Source organism: Pteropus vampyrus, unplaced genomic scaffold (genome assembly GCF_000151845.1).
Source record: "Pteropus vampyrus isolate Shadow unplaced genomic scaffold, Pvam_2.0 Scaffold223, whole genome shotgun sequence".
In the NCBI taxonomy this organism is placed as follows: Eukaryota; Metazoa; Chordata; class Mammalia; order Chiroptera; family Pteropodidae; genus Pteropus; species Pteropus vampyrus.
The window spans coordinates 1,752,335-1,773,585 of record NW_011889004.1 but is presented as its reverse complement, the minus strand read 5'-3'; the positions used below and the strand labels follow the sequence as shown (position 1 = coordinate 1,773,585).

Here is a 21,251-nt window from a genome sequence, read left to right as displayed (position 1 = left end):
TACTCATCCCCCCTATTGCCTTGCAGTAAAACTCTTAAATATTTACTGAATTGAAATTCTTCTTGATCAAAATACTTTGGGATAAGATAGTGATGGGAATGTGAATATGGCCAGAAAAAGACTTGGGTTTTTGAGGGAGAGCTTTCTATGACTGTAGAAATAATTCAAAAGCATGGGTATTCCTAATACTATTCCAGATAGTTGGGATGGACCAGACTCTTAAAATAATTTCACCTTACTTCTGGTCTCCAGGAGGTCTGGAAAAAGGAGGTGGGACAAAGAGGTGACACTATCTAACTCTTCCCAGCCTGGCGTGTTGACAACCTGGGTATATTCTTCAAAGCCTCCTGGAGAAGAGAACATCTCAGCCTGACAGTAGACTTTTAGGGAGTGTTTTATTTAAACATGAATAATAATTTGGTGTCATTTAGAAAACTGGTATTTTTGGGGCATAACAAGAGTTTACATGTAGCTCCAGAATGACCCATTAGAAGCAACTGCACATGTGTCCTTACTTCAGTTTATATCATTATGTTTCCTAGACACCCCCATCCCTGCCACCGAAAGTTCTGGCATGATCCTTGATCCTGTGTTTAAATGCTGGGTAAGAAATAGTTTTAAAAGACTATAGTAATATTTCTAAAAAGGCAAGCAGGCTATGTGTAGAAGAAATTGAGATTTCAGTTTAATGAACATTTGATAGGAATTATTAAGTTACAGTAGTCCCCCATTCTACTCTAAAACCCCTCGTGGATGTCTGAAACTACGGATAGTACCAAACACTATATAAACTGTTTTTTCCTATACATACATACCTTTTCACTTAAAGGAAGCACTTTATGGCTTCTCTTTGGCATATCTGAATTGCCAGCATCAGTATACTTGTGCTTTGGGGCCATTATTAGGTAAAATAAGAGTTTCTTGAACATAAGCACTGTGATACTGTGCCATTGATCTGATAAACTGAGATGGCTACTAAGTAACTAATGAGTGGGTAGCATATTTGATGTGGGTATGGTGGGCAAAGGAATAATTCACATCCCAGGTGGGATGGAGTGAGGAGGCACAAGATTTTATCACACTGCTCAGAATGGTGCGCAATTTAAAATTTTTGAATTGTATATTTCTGGAATTTTCCATATAATATTTTCGGACTGCAGTTGACTGTGAGTAACAGACCATGGAAAGAGAAACCGTGGATAAGAAGGGACTACTGTATTACTTCATTATGTACATGTTGGCATGTTGAGATTTTTTTGATTATTGTTGTTTTTGTGGAACAGTGGCTATTGTATGGGCTATCCATGATGTGTTACATTTCACTTGTTCTAGGGGGGGTTTCATGCCTTTTCATGGCATGTCCACTCCAGAAATGTTCCAGTGTTCATCAGTAAATGTTACCCTCATCCAGGAAGTTAAATGAACAGCTTTAGTGTAGTTTTAAAGTTTTGGCTTTATTAGGTTTAAGACTCTAGGACACACATAAACTCACTTGTGGCATTAAATGTGCCATGTGGGTGATTTCAAGTTCCAGTGGCAGTGGTAATTTTTGCATTTCCTGACTCTTGTGTTTAAATTTGCAGTCTCAACATTGCATTACCATAGGTTTTCACATTTAATGAATATTTATGTTGAGCTGAGTTCTATACGAATGCGGTGGTTTCTGACTTGATTATAGCTTGCTATGTACTGTGGCCAGGAGTGCCCTACAGACAACAGAATTGGCACACGTCTCAGCATGCCAAGCCCTGGCGGATGTGGTTAGGGACCACAGTGACTGGTGCTCTGGTTGCCATGCCAACCTTGTTTTTGGAAGGGGGGGCTCTAAAACAGCTATAGGATGGGGGTAGAATAGTTTTGAATAGTCCAAGTAAAATTATTGCCCATATGCGCCCCTATAAGAAGATGTAGAAAACTCTGGAAGTCTTATTATATGCTCGGATAACATTAATTTTCTTAATAATCAGATTTTTAAATTTACTTATGCAAAGTTGTTTGTCCTCTTGCAAACTTGTAGAAGTTGTATGGTGGGCCTTTCATATATGAATGTCTTCCCTACTTGCTACAGGGTAAATAGGGAATCTTCTGTCTCTTAATATTACAAACCCCGTCTCCCCACACTTTGCCAACATCCTTTGCCTTCTGGTAACTCTAACCTAGTGATGGCTGATTGGGGGAGGGGGAGGAAAAGAAGAACAGAAGGGAGGTAGATGGGGGACTCGCCCTTCCCCAGCTCCTCATCTTCCTTCCTGCCTACTCCCCATGCCAAGAAGGCCTGTTCTCTCCCCTCCCTATTCTTGTGTATTCAGCAAAGACCATGGTTGCAGGTGCGATCACTCATAAGTGGGATCTTAGGATGCCCAGTTCTTAAGTTTTGGCACTCAGAGCTGGGTCGGGGTCAGAGGGATGTGTCCCTGGCATCCCACATTGGAACATCATTTACCCCTTTGCAAATGGTGTCCTGCGTGATTAATGCTGTGGTGCCTGGTGTTGTGCAGTGAAATGTCTGGAAGGGAATCAATGGGATTCTCAGGCACAATTCACTGAGGAGGCTGTGACTTGTGCAGGTTCAACAGCTCAGACAGTTTCGTGTTGTGGAGGGCTTGCTCCCAAGACTCATCACATAAAAAAGCACTCCCCCCTTTTGAATGGAAATTTACTATTTTAGAAGGGGAAGCCGACCACAAATTTAATCTTGCTGACTAAGAGGCACCTCTGTGACTCTCCATTAGATTGTATGTATCCTCCTTCAAGGCAGGGCTGGTATCTCAACCTTTTGATATTTTCCCATTCCAGCACATAGGATCCCTTTGTGCGATTAGGAAAACCTGTCCTTTCCTCAAGATACTTCACTTCTGTTTGCCATAAATGGGTCATAATATGGATCTACAATGACCACAGATGTGAATGGTCCTCCCTTGAGTTTTGCAGTGCACAAGGCTGTCTCCTTGTCGGCTGAAGTGGCACCTGTCTAGAAGTTCTCTAGAGCTTCTTAGCAGTTCTGATTTGCTGCTTCTGATTTCTGTAGTTCATTCCTAGAAAACCAGAGCACTATGTGTGTTATAATTGAGCATAAAGATAGGCAATAAGATAACAAGGGAGAGTAAGGAGTTTAGGACATGGATTCTTTTTTTTCTTTTTTTCTTTTTTTCTTTTTTTTTTTGCCTACAGCACCTGGTATCCAGGACATGGATTCTTGACGTCTGCTTTGGCTGCTTTTCTGCTTTGTGCTGATGAGTGGGGTCCTCAAATCTTGGGTACATTGTAATTAAAAGGTAGACCTTTTATAGAGCAGAAATGTCACCACCATTTAATGGGAGAAGATACACATGTATTCCTAATAACCAACTTATAAGTTAACTTTTGGGCTATAAGCTGATTTGGGTATAAGTTCTCTTTAGTTCTATGTTGTAACTACAATCTACAGCCAATAGTATCTGAGAGGAGTTGGCAAGATACTTTCATGTCATCGGATGTTGATATGGTTGTTAGGAGCAGTGGTTTTTGACTTTGCTATGCAGGTACCCTGTTTGTTAGGTTCCTTAAAGCATGTTGTAAATTTTGTAGAATGAAGTGGTTCTGGATTTCCTTTGCTGATGAGAGAGGCAACAGAGTGCCAGTTCTGGAGCCAGACTGCTAGGTTCGCATCCTGACTGCTAGTTATCTGCTGTGGAAAGGTGACTTTGCCTCTCTGGCTTTCAGTTTCTTCATCTGTAAAATGGAGATAAACTTTTCCTAGAGTTGTTTTGAAGATTTAATGAGTTGCAGCATGTGATTTGTGTTTAGTGAGGATGAGGATGAAGAAAATAACATATATTCTCTCATGATGTCCCTCACATGAGTGTTGTAGTTCCAAAGTGGTTGAAATTTTTATTCTGAAGTAGTAGTTTATCAAGGTGCTAGATAAAGATTTCAAAGGTGCTACTCATTGAGAGGTGATGATATCGTAGATATCATTTTTTAATATGCTCAATGCCTGACTACTTCTGCCTGCGCCCTTTATCTCCTAGTGTGGCACCAATGGGCTCCCCAGAGTGGCTCTTAAGCCCTCTGTGAGAGGCTCCAGGTGTTCATTCCTCCCTGATCCCCAGTTCCCTCTTTCACCTCTGTTTCCTGGGACGCACGCTTTGCTGCAGCTTTTTCTGCTCATCCCTATGCTTTCTAGTTAGATCGTTGTCCAAGCTCTGAGCATTTTCACTTTGGCACGTGTGCACACACAGACACACACATGTGAACTGTGAGTCCAGTGTAGAGGAGGCTGGCTTTCTAGGTCAGCCTGCTTGTTGTTCCTGAGGCCACATGGCCTGCATACGGGCATGAGTGCTTGCTTGGAAGGAAAGCTGGGTGGTTGGCTGCTTCTCTGGATCTGGCCAGGGCACGTGGAATGTTGTGATATGCTAAAGCTGGGCTCTGGGGGCCTAATTATGTGGGACCTGTGGCAAGTACAGGAGACTTCAGCACTTGGTTTGATCCAGTGTGCGATTTTGCCAAAGTAAATATTTTATTAATCTTAACCCCCCCACATTAGACACATTGACTTTTTCTAAAAATGGGAATGATAGGAGTACATTGTGGTTTTTCTTTCTTTTTTTTTTAACTGTCCCCTACCCTCCTCTGCCAACACTGGGCTGTGCATTCCTCTCCTTGAATGGAGAAGGTAGCTTCCATCTCTGTCTACCCACTTCTCACACATTCCTGAGACTAGGTGATGGATAGATGCCCCTTCTCCTGTGCAGGTGTGCTTTTCTCCTTGCTTTCTCAAGAGGTTCCACTTTCTGCTTCAAGGCCAAAGAGTCTTTTTCCTAAAAGGATCTGCCATCCAGATGGAACTTCCCTAATTGGGCTCTCTTCCTGGTTTCCTTAGGATTCTGGTCCAGAATACACTGTTGATTGACTTCCTGTAGTGACTTTCAGTGTGTCTTGGGAGGTTCAGCCATAATTTCTTGTGTGGCACACGAGTGAAGTCAGTAGTGAAGGGCTTCCCACTTGACACCCTCAAAACATCTTGGGTAAAGAGCATAGTCATAGGGTAGAATGAATCTGATATCAGCAAGTGAGCTTTTTCTAGTACAAACTAGGAAAATAATGCCTCTAAATAAGCAAGCATCCTAACGTCACCTCAGAAAACAATTCTGGGTTAGCCTTCTCCTTTCTCTTCACTCTGCCTCTGCATTGAAATCTGAGGGGACCTGGTAGGATTTACCAGCTTTGAAGTCCTAAGGTGCTATTTTAATACTTTTCTTTTACATTGCAGGTTTCAAGACCAATTTAACTAGATTCTGGAGGGAGCTTACTTTACAGCATTCTTAAGAGCTCGGACAATCTTGAAAGAGTTAAACTCTAATTAGCTCATTCCTAAGGTATTTAATGCCCTTATTAAAACTCAACTGCTCGTTCACTTTTTTCTTTAGTGAATCAGATTTCTTGAGGAGCTGAGCCTTGCTCCTCAGATCACAGGCTCACATGTTGAAGCTGGCAGTGCTAGAGGCTAGTTCCTATCTGTGTGACAGCATTTTTAATTTAACAGGACCGCCTTTGATGTTCCCAAATATTTATAGGCAGCTTTAGATCATTTCAGTGTGTGCTTTCTTTTTCTTTTCTTCTCTCTCTCTCTCTCTCCCCCTCTCTCTCTTTTTTTTTTTTTAAACTGGAGCAAAAGTTCTTCCTCATGCAACAGCCTTTTATCCCCTTAGTTTATTTTTGTTTCCTTTCAGCTTTGGCGAAGACTCTTTGGCTGCATTCACACACAGGAGGTTGACCCTTCTTTTTGCTTCTTTAGGAGAGGCCACCTCTCTGTATCATCCTGCTCGCTTGAGATTGCTTAAGGCCCTTCTATTTGTCTGTTGACTTTCTAGAGGCTGAGTTTTTTTTTCTGATTTGGCTCAGGAATCTGCTTTCTGGCTGACCCTAAAGCTTTCAGATCAGTGTGGAGACCTGGATAATGTGTATGGAGGTGTCTCTTTATGGATGACCAGGCTGGGATGTCCTACTCTGCCTGTGGGTGTTGACCGGGCCTCAGCACTGTTGTACCTGGGCAAGAAATATAGGTAGATAGAACGATCTCCTGATCTTTTCAGGCTTTCTCTGTTTGACTTTGTTGTATTTCTAAGCTGAAAGTAGTAGAGAATCTTAGATTTTACTCTCAGGGATGGGAAAAACAGTGTTGTGATATCGATTTGTTAAACCATTAAGAAAAAGAAAAAGGAAACTTTGTACCACTCAAAAAAAAAAAAAAAAATGACAACACAGGACAGTGGTTTCTCCAGCCTGGACAAACATTCATTCTGCTTGTGAAATAATTCAAGTTATTGAACTCTAGGCTGTTGTGACTTACCTGGACCCAGAACCTTTCATGGCTGCCTCCATCATCAATGGTTCTGCCTTCTACTACATGGAAGCTTTTTAGGGCTGAAGGTCACATGGGTGGTTGGTGAGATGTTTAAATGAATGAATACTGTGTGGACACTGTTCCTTAGGGCTTTACACTGTTTGTCGCATTAGATCTCCAGGAGAAGTCTGAGTGATAAAAGGTTCCATCTCTGGGTTTTTGGATGAGGACAGCAAGGTCCAGAGAGGCTTAACACAACTAGTGAATGGAGAAGCGGGCCTGAAGCTCATGACTGTTTATAGCTTCACCATTAGGTAGTTTGAGTCAGGTAAATTGGATGGCGCTCTGTTAACCTCTGATAGATAATATATGTAAGGTATACAATAAGTGCTTAATATATGTTAGCATCTTTGGCTGTTGCTGCATAGAATTGTCACCTTCAAGGAGTTCACAGCCCTGCGGAAAGTCAGGTAAACAAGGTAAACTAGTTATTAGACAGTCAGATAAACCAGATAAACTTGGCAACTACAGCAGAGAGAGATGTGCTGATGTTTATTAGCAGGGGCCCAGGACAGAGCCGGCCACTGGCTTAGGTTTTCATATTCTTTTGTTCAGCAGGTTATGTATTCAGTGCTTATTCTGTGCTAAGCAGAGCCTTTGAGTCATACTGATTACTCCCTTCCTCCTACCAAAATTTCCCTTTTCCTTGGGGGAATTTGAACTAAAATGTTAATTGCCACCTGGAGAAAGATTTCCTGAAGTCATTTTTGCATAAAACCCCAAGATGCCAAGTGACACTCCATTTGATAATTTATCTTGTATGGTTTCGCATGATCCTTCAACTATTATTTTAATCTTATCTAATTTTTCCCTAATTTTTCTGGTCTCTTCTACATGAGAACTTTATGGTCTTTGAGAATGGACAAGTGCCTCGCCGAGGGAGCAGGTGGTGATCCTTTTGTTCCTCACGGTGCCCAGATGGTGTCCGTGCCTTCTCATGGCCTGATTCCATGGGGATTTGTTGATAAGATTTCGCTTTGATTTGTTTTTCCAACCCAGCGCCATATTCAGATTTGATTACCAGCAGTGTAGCTTTTTTCTCTGCTTAGTTTCATTGTTTCTCATTGGCTCTCTTGAAACATAAATCCCATTCTCCATATCGCCCACCCCTTTGCAATTAGTGAGGGAGCTTGTGTAGTAGAACTTTTGAACTACCCACAGTGCATGATTCAGAGTGGGTGTCAGCATACTTTCACTTGTTGAATTAATTGATTGATAACATTTAATGTAGAACAAAAGATAGAATTGAAAGGCAGTTTGTATTGTTTTTATATATTTAAGAACTCAAATAAGCCTTTCGCTTATTTGAGAGCTTTCAGTGAGAAGTGGGTATTTTCTAAATTTGTTGATTTGAAGCCAAGATGATGCTCTCCTACTTTTGGACCATGAAAATAATGTTAATTTTTGATTCAGCGCTGTTTGAAGGAACCGCTAGGGTAGGTCATTTATATTCAGCTTTGGTACCCATGTTCTCTTTAAATAGCATGTTTAATTTCACATTAAAACTAGTTTATTTTATGTTCAGCTAAAACAAGTGATTGAGAGGATGGTTCAGAACAAGAGTAAATGACAGAAAAGGAAGCATGCGATAGAAAATGGCTGCAGGTCAGCTCCATAGAATTAATTGAGAATTAAGCAAAGCCTCAGTTTCTTTCCAGAGAACCCATGACAATTCTCTTCGTTTATTTACCTTCTTTTGGGCATCTTGGTGGCATCCTTTTGTCTTTGGTTCATACACAGTGCACACCAGCCATGCTGTGAATAAGGCAGTGGTGTCTGGGAGCACATCTTGAAAAGTAGTGTTGGGTAGTGTACAAGTCTCTTTTGGAGGGGATCAGTGGGTGTCACTAACTAGCAAAATTTGGAAAGAAAGAAGTCCAAGAAAGTCAAATTAGTACCACTGGTGCTCATTCATGGTCATATTTGCTTTTTCTAATGATACTTATAGAACATCATTTTGCCCCATTTCATACAGGATATGTCTGTCCTGTCCCGTCCCCCCTCCCGCCCCCACCCCCCCGACTCTCAAAACTAGAAGCAAAGTCCATTCCGCATGGGTACTCCTTCCTCAGGCTTAGCTGGATTGCTGAATGTGCGGTCAGTTGGATGCAATTTGTTTTTGCTCAAGAAAGGGAAAGCCTGCATTGATAATATGCTGATAGGACCTGTGCTTGTGATTTGGGTTTTTAAAATTGGTGATTAGCTGTCTGGGTGGGAAGCATAGATGAAGTTAATGGTCTAGTGGAGACCACTAGTTCCCAGGCAAGGGCCTAGTGTTTCGGTTGGGCTTTTTAGTCACACTTGTCTGAAGAGGCTTTCTTGGTTTTGAACCACTTTCCAAAGCTTCAGAACTGTTCCTGGTCTTAGCTTTTTGTTGCTGCCTGTGGGAAACTTGCCCTTCAGGGATGGGCAGCAACTGGGAGCCAGCACCTTTACGCAAGGATCTGTCCTGGCGGCTTCCTGTTGGACTTGTTACTAACCCTTCTGTGACCTTTAGACCAGGATGATTTTCACTATATCTATTTTCTCAGAAAATAAACTATAATTTGTTTTTATTGATAGAGTTTATGTTCCTAGGACTGTAGTTCAATGAAAAAAAGAAAGCACGTTCTTTTAGCCCATGTACTTTCCTCATTTACATAGTGAATTTGATGAAATCTAGTTTGTCTCTGGGAGCTTCAGTTTCTCCATTAGACGTTGGATCTGAAAGGTAGTAAGGAAAAAAGCAAAATAATTTAGTGTTTTCTTCTCTGTGGATTTTAGCAGTCCTGACCTCTTCGTTGTAGTCTACCTTGTTTCTGTATTTTTGGGTACAAATGAGAAGGAGTCTGTAGTAGGCTTTGGCTGTTTAAAGTGTGCCTGGCCATGCTTAATGCCCTGTTTCGTGGAGTGGTTTGATGGATGTGGGGCTTGAGTTTTCTGGGTAGTGTTCACAGAATCACTGCTGGCCTCCTCCTCAGTGTCTGTAGGGGTGGTTTATGGGCCAGTGAGACAGACAGAATGTGTCCTTGAGATAGTGACATTATAACACACATGGACTCAGTACCACATGCCCGGGGTGAGAGCAAGTATGCTGAAATACTGAGAAGCCTCATGGGGGTTGGTCACCAGCTGAGTTCTTAAAGAAGGCCGATGCTTAGATTTGTCCCCGTTGGCCCTTGCTGGGGAGAAGGCATTCCTTGCTGAGACCCAAGCCGGGCTGGCATCTGAGCAGGCTTTTCCTAGGTTTTAGGGTATAATGACTAGATCTGGAGGCTGCCTGACGTGGAATGTGCTGGTGGCAGAGTTGGGCCATGGCTAGGAGATAAGAGGACCTTATCTGCTCCCCAATCTGTCACTTAAATAGGACCCGAGGGGAGCCAGCTGCCCTGAGCCTTAGCCCTCAGATCTATAAACTGGGTGTGAGGTCTGGGTGAGATTCCTGGAGGGGAGTAGGGAGGATCTGCGTGCCTGGGCTGGGCAGGAACAGGAAGGGGAGAATCACTCAAACTGGAGAATCAGGAAGGGAACCTAACTTTGAGTAGGGGATGGACTAAGGGAGGGTCTTTGAATGCCAGGGGGAGGCATTTGGCTTTTATTATAGAGACCAGTGAGCCCTGTAGCCGTGTGAGAGAAATGATGTCCACGTGCATGGTGGATTTTTGATGACACAACCTGTCCCTTCCCCATGTACTCCAGTATAATCACAGCAGCCAGGGGATTCAGTCGAAGTCCCTGGCAGTCATTCCTCTTTAGAGAGCAGCCTGGAATGTAAGGGAGTAAGTGACTCTCTAGTGACATCCTTGAATTCATTTTATTAAAAATAAATAAATCACATGCCAACTTTGGCCTTTAACTGTTATTAGTAACAAATTGCTCTCTACCCGTATACTCGACCATTCATGACACCTTGGGGAAATTTGCTGTTGTGGCCTTTTTTTTCCGACGGTTTTTATATACTCCAAGTGCGTAGAAACTTCTGGGGAGTGATTCATCAGCTGCCTTTCAAGTCCTGCCCATAACCCTTTAGCTTGGGCTCCGTCCGTTGACAGTCCGGGGTTTTAGAAGAGAGATTTTGAGGTCCGTTAGAGTTAGGCAATAGAGTGACAGGGCTGGTTTGGACATTCTTCTGGTTATTGACAGGCCTTACTGTGGCTTCTCCCAAATGAATGAGGAATATATTTTTCTAAATCCAGCCATTGAGCCAAATGAGCCACACTGGGATAAACTCTGTTTGTTTACAAATTATGTAAGAGAAGGGCCTGGCCATTAAATTCTTCTGGGCCAGAATTCCTACCCCTCTTCAAAGTTGTAATCAAACTAAACAAACACTTTCCACAGGAACTAGCTCCCTCCCAAGAAACAGGAGCAGATGCTCCTGGGAGGCCTTTAGCAACTTTGGAATGTTTAAAGTAGAAATATGTTACCAAGGTGAAGTTGTTCCAGAAAGGTTGCTTGCTGTAGCCAGGAGTAAAGCATGTGTCAGCTTTTTAATTTAGGGCAAGAGGTGCAGAATGAACTGGGCCAGAACGGGCATAATTTTCTCTAGGATGTTTAATTTTCTGTTTTCATCGTCCCCTGCTTCTCATAGTTTCAGCTCCTTGTGACCTTTATTCCTTTCGGCTTAAGTAACCTTTTTTTTTTTTTTTTTTTTTAAGCTTGATCCTTATCTCTTATCTTTTAGCCATGCTGGATTATATCTGGGGATCAAGGAGCCTTCCTCTTAATCAAAGCACTTAATCAATTATTGCTTCTCTGTCCTTAGGAAAGATGTCAGGTGCAGAGCAAACAACTAGAGGTGGGAGGCTGAGGCTGCCTTGCCTTTGCTGTTGTCCCAGTAAGACAGTGTTTTGGGGATTGACAAAGACCATCAGGCTCAGGGACACAATTGCCCAGCTCTTGCTGATTTGGGTCTTTACTGAGTGGCTTGATTTATTTTGGCTTGGGAATGTTATGAATTTTAGGGCCTCAGGCACACCTGTATTAAAACAAAGGTGCACTTTTTAAAGCCAAATGCAGATGTCTCTGGATTATGCCTCAAGATACACTTTTCTCACAGCATCTTCTGATGAACACCAGTCCTACAGAATGCTCTGGAAGGGGTTCTGTTGTGAACTAACTTTGAGAGCACTGTTTATCATCGTTCTCTCTTGGAGATTTATCCTACACTGTAGTGAATTCATTGTTCTGAGAAATCTTGCTGAAAAGGAATCTAAATGAACTCTATTTAATCTGGTGTTTCCTGAATATACTTGATTACGGAACTCTTTTCTCTCAAAGATCCCAAGGTGCTGGGAGAAATTCTGCTCCAGCTAGCAGTATTAGGTTGGTTTAGGGTCTGTGCTTGTCCATTTGGTGTCCCAATGGGTTATGAGTGTGGAAGGCCAAGATTGTGTTAACAACTTCCCACAGGGCCCTGGGATATAGTCATCACAATAAGAATGGCCTCAGCTCCTTTAATCTGTGATAGAATTGTTTCTTTCATTTTAGTTTATCAGGTTTGTGGTCTTCTCTATACTTGGATGGTGGGGCAGGGAGTTGTCCTATTAAAGAACCTAGAAACAGTGCCTCTCTTTGAGGAATTTAATTTCTGCAGGGACTGGAAAATTCATGAAGGAGTTAAACAAATTTCCTCCAAACGGGTATGAAATGAAAAGCAAGCATAGCCCCAGCCCCAAACAGCCTGTCCTGTGGGCATTTGTCAGGGAGACGGGCAGGAATGAGTGCCTTTATTGGGATTTAGTGAGTGTGGGCATCTGGTGAACTGTGGGGACTATGGGACTGTGAGTGAGGAAAGAAAAGATAGAAGAGTGCCTGGGTAGCTGGGCTCACCTGTGTTTGACACATGTACACATGTAATGTTCTCTTAGACTTCCCCCCCAATCTGGCGTGTTAAAGTTGGATGAAATGCGTGTTAAGCCCCTGGAGGGAGAACTGTCTGGTTGATGTGCTGACCATCCTCTGCTGGGTTAACATCCTGGATTTGGGGATGGCTGTCCTCCCCAACCCTGACTCTTAGGCTGTGAGTTTGGCTTCCAAGTTTTGGAGGCCTGATGCCTTGGAGGTACTGGGCTGAGCTGAATGGAGGTACATTTTTCAGGTTCCTTTGCCTTAGTTAATGCACAAAAGACTTAGTATGCTCTTCTGGCTCTAGTTGCCTGTAGGAAGAATGTGACATGAGCAGGGCTGAGATATTCCCCCTGTGATATGCTAAGAGGAGACTCTGAGACAAGGAGTTGAAATTCTTCAACTATGTGTCATATTTCATAGAATGTTGACTTAGGACTTTTTTTTTTTTTTTTTTAACTTTTTAAATTGGGGTTGACCTACCTGATGGATATTGTCAGCAGCTAAGCTCTCCCTAGCCTGGGGCATCCAGCCTTTTGCCTCCTTGGCTTTTGATGAGGCCCTAGGCTCTGCTATTGCATTAAGAGTGGGGCTCAGCCTCTTCTCTATGTGCCCACCTCTACTCACTCTTCTCTTAAGGAGATATCCTCTTTTTGCTGGCTGCTGATCTTCAGAAAGTTTTTCCTTACACAGAACTAAGCTTCTGCTCCTTAGTTCAGGTTTTGCCTTTTGAGTTTATTAGTATTAGTGTTCCAATGCTGCGAAAACAAAGTACCATAGACTAGATGGCTTAAACAACAGAAATTTATTTTCTCGCAGTTCTAGAAGCTAGAAGTCAGAGAGCAAGGTGTTGGCAGGGTTGATTTCTTCTGAGGCCTCTCTCTTTGGCTTGTAAATGGCCATCTTCTCTCTGTGTCTTTATATGGTCTTCCTTCTATGACTGTGTGTCCCAGTTTCTACTTATAAAGACACCTACCATGTTGGATTAGGGCCCATTCTAATGACCTTGTTTTAAGTTAATCACCTTTTTAAAGACCCTTTCTTTAGATAGCCACACTGAGGTCCTGGAGGTTAGTACCTCAACATAAGAATTTTTGGAAGATACAACTAGGTCCATAACATAGAGCCACTAAGACATGATGGCTTTTCAGAGTTTTGAAGGACATTATCCTCTGTCACCCCCTACCCACCACTACCACTAATAAAACTAACAAAATTTGTTTTCTCCTTGCTAAGCATCCCAGTTCTTTCTGTTCATCATATGAAATGATTTTGAGGTACCTGGACTTGCTTCAGTTAAGAAGAAACAAAGTAGAGTACCCTGACTGCTTGCGATATTCCAGAAAGAATTCATTCTGATACCTGTACGAGCAAATGGTTTTGATTATTTTTTGAAAATTTAAAAACTTAAAAATAGACCCATAAAGTTTTATTAGCAACTTTAATAAACTTATCTTTAATTTTTGCCTTTTAATGGTGACCATTGACATATGCACATGTGCGCACACATGAACACACACATGCAGCACCCTCCCATAAGATCAGTGCTAACCAACCATAGTCTTTTGTCTTAGGCATTTGTGTTTAGAGTCAGGTGCTCAGGGTTTAAGTTTATTTAGCACTCTTTGCCCTTCCTCATACTTCTTCAGCTTTAGGAAAGCCGGTGGGGATAGTTGTTTCAAAGGAACAAATGATTGTAGAGATGTATGTATTCTTTTCAAATGCAGTTGCTGTCTGGAGAGCCTAGAAGTAACTCAGTTACTTGAATATAGCTTCTTTTAGGTACGTGCTCTTATGCCAAAGTGTAGTGTAATTATTTTAAAATTATAAGGTATCCTTTTCACTTTTGGAGATTGTTTTACTTTTTATTGCCCATCTCCTTCACTAGAAATTGTATCCAAAAGGCTCCTCTGTTTCATTCTTTGTATTTTCAGTACTTAGAATGAAATTCTAAAAAAAAAAGCTTGTTGAATGACTGAACAAATCCTTTTAACCATCTTGTGCTTTAATCAGGAGAATCCTGTTGTATATTAGAGGTAAATGTGTCAGAAGTGGCATGTTGGGGCTATTCTGGCCACTTCCCCTTTTGCTGTTCCATTGCGGAGCTTCCCATGAAGAGACCCTCAGTGCTGTTCACTTTTCTACTAAATTATGGTTTTTAAATCCTGACTGATAGTGTTGACAGACTTTCTCCCTCTACTGTAGTCTCTTCAGATGGAGTGTGACACTCTTGGAGTATCTTTCTTTGAAGATGCTTTGACTACACCACCCAGGATTTCCAAATTGTAGCCCTGAGATGCCCAGAGCCCTGGCCCCACACAGCTGTTAGGCTCTGTTTTGGAGGCCCGACAGCATTACAAACACCAACTATTTATAGCATACTTTTCAGTGTCAGTAAATTATAGGATGCTCTTGCCAGTGGGACAGGGTGAACACCCACCTGCCTGCCACTCTCTGATTGCCCAGAAGCTTGCAGCCAGGTGGCAGAAGCTGAGTCCCACCTGAGTGCTTGCAGGGCCTCACCTGGCCAAGGCCTGCTGCGAGGCTCCCAGGGTTTTTAGTAGAGTGCATGTCCTTTGAGATGGAGTGGATGGGGATAAAGGAAAAAAAATGCCAAGGTATATGTGCTCTTGAGAGAAGCCTATGCCGATCTAATTGCCAGCTCCCTGGGTGATTGTATTTTTGGTGGCCTGTGCAGGGCTGTTTGTCAGGTTAAATCACTGGTGAACAGAGGAGTGTCCAATTCAATGTTCATTTACTTTTTGACCGGGCAGGATCCCTCGAATTTCAACAAGCTAACTAAAGACTGTTGAGTCTAAATTTGAGTACGATACAATCTCTGTTAAGGTGAAGAATTTTAAGAGTATGTAAAAGCTCTTCAAAAGGCCTGATAGGGTCTAAGGTCTTAGTGTTCCCTCAGTTGCTCCTTGGGAAACATTTTCTGGCCTTCCATTCAGAGTACATGGAAAGGGTTAGCCTCTTCAAGGCACTTTTAGAAAGGGCTCAGTTGCTATAATGCTCTCCCCTGGTCGTCAAGCCTGAAGTAGTTGGACTTTTGGGGGCAGGTTTTGTTGTGCTAGCTTTTGGGCCCTTCATTTCCCTGCATGGTTCAGGGAGGGACATGGAGAAAGAGGCCTGCTCTGTTAGCTGGAGTTTCCATTGAAGTGCTAACTGCTGGATCCTTTGAACCTCCAGCCCGGGAGGGTATTTATAACTAGCTGTTTGCGTGCTTAGAGGAACTGAGGCCCTGCCTTTCTGTAGTGGTTGAAGAGCCGTGCCCTTGGTGTGGGCTGAAAGGGCAGGCTTGGCCCAGTGTGGGGACTTACACTCAGTTCCCCACGACCTCGTTCTCCTCCCCCCTCCCCCGTGAGGCCAGCGGCCCTTTCAGGGTTAATGTCTCTGCTTTGGAAGCAGCTGGCCAGTTTACACTCCTCCCTGGGCTGTACAAAAATACTTCCTTTGAAGTGTTGGGAGAAGCGGTGAAGGGTAAAACCTGGTGAAGAATAAAACCTGGAGTGGGGCTCGAATGCACTTCTCTTTCAGGGAGTTTGCTGTGAGACTAAGTCCCCAGCCGTCATTGTAACCTACTGGGCTGGTTGGTTCTCGTCACATATTTCACAGCTTCCAGCCCAGTCGCTGGCTTTCTCTGAGTCTATATATGTTTTTGTTTAAAGTCACCACGAAAGGAGTTATTTCTCAACAAGAGAGATGGTTAGAAGGCAGCCGCCAAGTTTGGCAGCAGAAATCCCTTTGACCACACTGTTCCCTGGGGCTGCTCAGTGGGGGTGGTATCCCTGGGTATGTGTGAAGCTGAATGAAGTATTTCTACTTGGTCCTAAAGCGGCCAGCCTGCTTCTTAGCCCCTACTGGAATAGGAACGCTGCCACTGATCCCATCTCTGATTCAGATCAGAGCATAGCAACCCAGAAGACCAGTGGAGTCAGAAGTTCCGGGTTCTAATACTTGAGACTTGCTGAAACCCAGCATGATGCTCTGTCTTCTCTTAACCTTGGGTTCTCCTTCCATAAAGTAAGCACCAGTGTAAATAAAGGGTTGGGAGCACCTTGAGAAAGTGCAAGACACTGTTCTAACGAAAAGCCTGCTGTTGAGCAGAAATGGCATTTAGGATAAAGGGACCAAAGAGAAAAGAATGCCAGAGCAGAAATGAGACGGAACAAAGCTTGAATGTCTTCTTAATCCTTGAGTATTTGCAGCCGAGGAGGGGTTGGGGTGAGATGGGAGGAGAGGCAGCTGTTAGATTCTAGAGAAGAATGCCAACCTGTTTCTCCCCACAGATGGGGCCACACAAGTTCTTTCTGAACTGGGGTTTGCAGTCCCTTCCTCCCTGAGAAATGTTTTTATCATATGGATTTTTTACATCTTATTACACTATTTCCTATCTCTCTTAGACAAGGGGTGAGGACCATGGATTTAAAATATCACATGGTCAACGTTTATTGCTGACTTGTGCCAGGCCTTACACTAAGCACCTAACACGAATGATCTCATTTGTTCTTATAACAGCCCTGCGCTGTTAAGTGCTCTTGTCCCTATTTTATAAATGAGGAAACTGAGGCTTCAAGAAGTGAAATGACTTACCCAAGGCCTTACTACCTACCGATACAAGTATAGAAATACAGCCCCATTCAAGCTGATTATAGACCCTCTGTTCTTAATAGCTACAAGTTACAGTAAGTGATGGAGGATTAAATTTAATTCTGTACCCAAACCTGGTCAGAAACCGTTTTTAGAGGAAGAGGTGAAACATCAAATGAACCCTGTTTGTTCTGGCAGTTTTGACCCACGTGATGTTCATCAGTTGACTCTTGCTGACCAGTTATATTTGAATAAACATAATTGCTTTTTGGCCTTGTAGTTTCTGAAAAGGAACTTTTCTGATTTATAATTCTCTGTATTGTCTTTATAACATAAATGCTTTTTTTCTCTGTCCTTGGAAAGAATCGGGAAGATGGTTTTAGGGCTCTGTAACCTTACAGTTGAAGGTCTTCGTCTTCATGAGTAGACTGCACCTCTAGGAATCTTTAACTGTAGGCTTTGGTCTTTCCCTAGCCTAGACTTGGCACTTAACTTCAAGGGACTTGAGATCCCATCCTTGACCTTCTTCTGCTGGAGGGGGAGGGGGGTGGAGGGGGAGGGAGGAGACCAGGAAAGCTTGAGTGATTTGCCCCTGTTTGCACCTGGGGCCAGACCCAGGGCCAGGCCAACAGCCCACTGGCCACATGCCTCTCCTTTTCACCTGGATTTCAAACAGGAGTATAGATGAAAGGAGTAGAAATGACAAGTCAGAGGAGTAGGAAGACTCTCATTTGCAAAATTTCTTTTGATCTTCACTCTTTTGTTTAAAAAAAAAAAACAAACAAACCACAACTGGTAACCTGAGCACATGGTTCCCTCTAATTTATTGAGGGGCAGTCATTTATTTCTCTTTTGGCAGGAAGCCCCCCTCTACCCCATGGTCTGTTTCACTTAGGGTCCCACACCCTACTCCCATTCTGCTATTCGGCTGCCAGATGTCGTGCTCCACTTTACAGATCTTTAAGAGCTTTTTCACTCTTCATAGCATGGAGTTTAAACCCTGACTTACCCTAACATTCTAAAGCCCTTGGCATTTTGCTCCCAGTCTTTGCAATTTGGTATCCTACCACGGAACCCCTCACCTCCAGTCAAATGGCTCCTCCAAATAGGCTTTTTTGCCTGCATTCTGCTCATTTATTTTTAGGCTTTCAGTTTAGTGTTCTGCCCACATCTTTCAAGGCTGCCACCTCTAGGAAACTCTCCTGGACCATTGCAGCACCCAGTTGTCTCTACTGCCTATGAACTTGAAACAACATGGTCTGGTCACTCATTTGGCACTTTATAATATGTTATTTTTTGTTGTTTAATTTCTAGATGTATTTGTCTCCTCATTAGATTGTAAGCCTACTCGGGTCAGAGGCATGTGTTCTGAACTGTTTTGTGTCCCACCAGTACTCTATGGGTCTACTAGGTTGGATGCTGTATTAAGCATTTGGGACTGAAATTCTATAATTTTTCTGTTAATAGTAATGAAAGACTTGATAAATGAGTTTCCAAAACGAAAATTTAAAAATGAGTAACAGATTTTTAGATAGCATCTGTGCTATGCCAGAATTAATATACTTTAAATCAGGAATTCTTAAATGAATCATGGAGTTAGTGTATGTTTTTACATGTGTGATTTTTTTCTAAGAAACGGTTTATAGTGGAGAATTTTGACCTAGATCCCTTCAAGTTGAAAGCTTACATACATCTATTTTAAATCTGCTGTCGTTGATATTTCATTCCTCAGGTAGTTGCCCTTTTATTTTTAGGCTTTTACTTTAGTGTTCTTGTAACTTTTCTCCCCTAACTCATTTCTTGGCTCTCTAGTCATACTGTTATAATTGGATTTTTCTCTAAAAGATATCTCTGAGTCTTTTAGCTATTATAATAATATATTTTGTTTCCTTACGCTTTCTGTAGTTTGTGATTATGCCTGCAACTGAGGGGTTCAGGTAGGTTGGTGGACTTCATTGGAATTTTTAGTTTGACCTCCCAGAGGTGGATCCACCTGTATGGGAAGGATTTATTTTCCCTTAACCCACCTCCTCCCAGCCCTTTCCTCTGCCTTCTGGCCTGTGTGTATGAATTCTGGCCTTGAACACACCTAACAGTCCTGGATCATGTCTCTTTCCCTGTTAACTCTTTTGTGCCTGATCTATTTGTGGCTTGTTTAGCTGCAGCTGTGAGTGGAATCATGTTTGTGTCCCCATATGCCTTTTCCTTTTTGGCATTTTTTCCATTTCTTATTCCCCAGTTAAGTGTGTACCAGAAGAGGTGGTGACAACACAGCGTGGCTGTTAACAGCTCTCCGTTTATAAAATGTGGGGACAGTCTAGGAGAGGTCAGGTGATTTACCCAAGGTCACAGGGCTAGTGAGGAGCAAAATTGGCCCTGTGAGGCAGCAGCAGGGATGTGTCATGCCTCATGCTGGTCCCACCTGGTGGCTTTGGGAGTCCAGATTCTGGTCAAGTGCCTTGTAGCTCTTTGAGGGAAGGCATTGTCCAAATGAAGCAACCTGTAGTGCTTATTCCAGGGGCCATTTCTAATCCAGTGTCTGAGAGTAATGAATTTTGAGGGTGGGTTTGGTATTTCCTCCAGGTTCTGCTGTGTTTGTGGGCATTTTTATGGAGATGGGGTCTATAATATATATCCGTCTCTTAAAGAGGCCTGATATCCCAAATTGGTGAAGAGACCCTAATAGGGGTGACACTTGATGACTCTCCCCTCTTAGGGATTGCATTGGAGAAGCTGGCCCTGTGGGCCACATGCTGTTCTGGCTGCTCCAGTGACTGCTCTGGGGGCACAGGAGGAATGGGATGTGATCTACCCTCACCCCATCTAGTGTCAAATTCCTTCTTAAATTAAAAGCCTCTGTGGAATAACCTTTAAAAATAGCAAAGGGTTAGAGGTTAGTTTCCTTTTAAAGTTCTTATTATAGAAAATGTTACATGTATTCACAAGTAGACAGAACCGTTTCATGTACATAATGTACCTCCAGTCAACACCCCATCACCATCATCTGTTTTAAAAGTTGTCAGCTCCTGCACCCCCATCACCATGTTATTTTGAAGCAAAGCCAGCCAAATCATTTTTTTCCATAAATATTTCAATATCTTCAAAAGATACAGTTTCCTTTAATAAAACAATCCAGTGCTCTTTCCACAAGAGGTTAATGTTAAGTTAGCATGACCCCTCCCAAGGGACAGCCACCCTCTCCATACTCTGTAAGCAACGGAGTGTGCACTTGGGTGCCTCAGCACTGGCAGCCTGTTCAGCGGGTTGGATCCTGGTTGAGCCCAAGCTGGTGGGGAAGGAGCTGGCCCTGGCCCGAGATCGGATCGTGGATCGTGGATGGTGGATGGTGGATGGTGGATCCCGGTGTGGGTGCAGCGATGGTATCGGCTTTGCCCGGGGCGGGAACTGCAAGATCAAAGGGCGCCGCGCTTCAAAGCTGCCGGAGCAGCCGGATTGATGCAGAGCTGCCGGAGCAGCCGGATTGATGCAGAGAATGAGAGCGCTTTGCTGATGTAATCGCAGCCTGTGAGACAGGTTCTTTTCTTTCTTTCTTTTTTTTTTTTTTTTATTTAAACAAAGACACCCCTTGTTTGTTTAGAGAGGTGAAGCGTGTGCTGTGGAGGACACGCGGCATCTGGAGGGCTCCACTCAGGTTGGGCAGGAATGTTGCAAGTGGCTGGAGTTGTCTTAGATGGACTTGCAGATGTTTCTGTAAAAGACAAACTATTTCTGTTAAGAGCAGCTGATTTTTGTCCCTTAGGGTGGTCGGGTTTGTTTCCAAGTGAGCTCCTGAGATTTTGAAAGTAGCGTCCTCTGGTTGGGCGAATCCATCTTTGGAATACACCTGGTGAAGGAGGTGGGGTGACAAACCACAAAGTAAGCAAGGAGTCTGTGGGCTGCTTTTGCTCATTCCTGCCCCTGGCTCTAGAAAGGAAGCTCATCTGTCTCTTCCCCCATGGGTGTGAGAGATTTAACTGAGGCTGGCAAGTAGAACCATCCCATTTCTGGAAGTAGGGTGTCCCCAGTTCAAAATATGGCTGAATACCAGGATCTTCACTACCCAGCCTGAATATTCTCCCAGTCTTTATAAAATCAAAGACCTGTGCCTGATCTTCTCATGTTTCTGTCTTTAGTAGTTGTTGAGTACACACATTGGTGAAACCCTGTGCCATATATACCTTCATGAGTAAAATCAGCCATATTCCATTTTCTTGCGTAATAAGTCTTATGGACAAATACCTACACAGTCAAATACCTGCACAGACAAAATAGCTACACAGACAGAGCAACCCTTCAGCTATTGAATCAGCTTGTTGGAGGTCGAATTCCTTCCCAAGATCTTCCCCACATCAGAGTTCAGGATCAGTGAGATCTGAGGTGCTCACCAGTCTAATTCACTAAAGCCCACATCGGTACCTTACAGGCATCCTAACCAAACCCA

General features: G+C 43.0%; 1 protein-coding gene across 1 annotated transcript in view; it reads left to right on the top strand.

The window, feature by feature from the left end:
* Positions 1–585: 585 nt before the first annotated feature.
* Positions 586–21,251, top strand: part of ZNRF3 (zinc and ring finger 3) — a 126,207-nt gene continuing 105,541 nt past the window's right edge. Inside the window, exon 1 of the mRNA XM_023538434.1 lies at positions 586–604. The gene's annotated coding sequence lies outside the window, so the exon portion shown is untranslated. The remainder of the gene's footprint in view (positions 605–21,251) is intronic.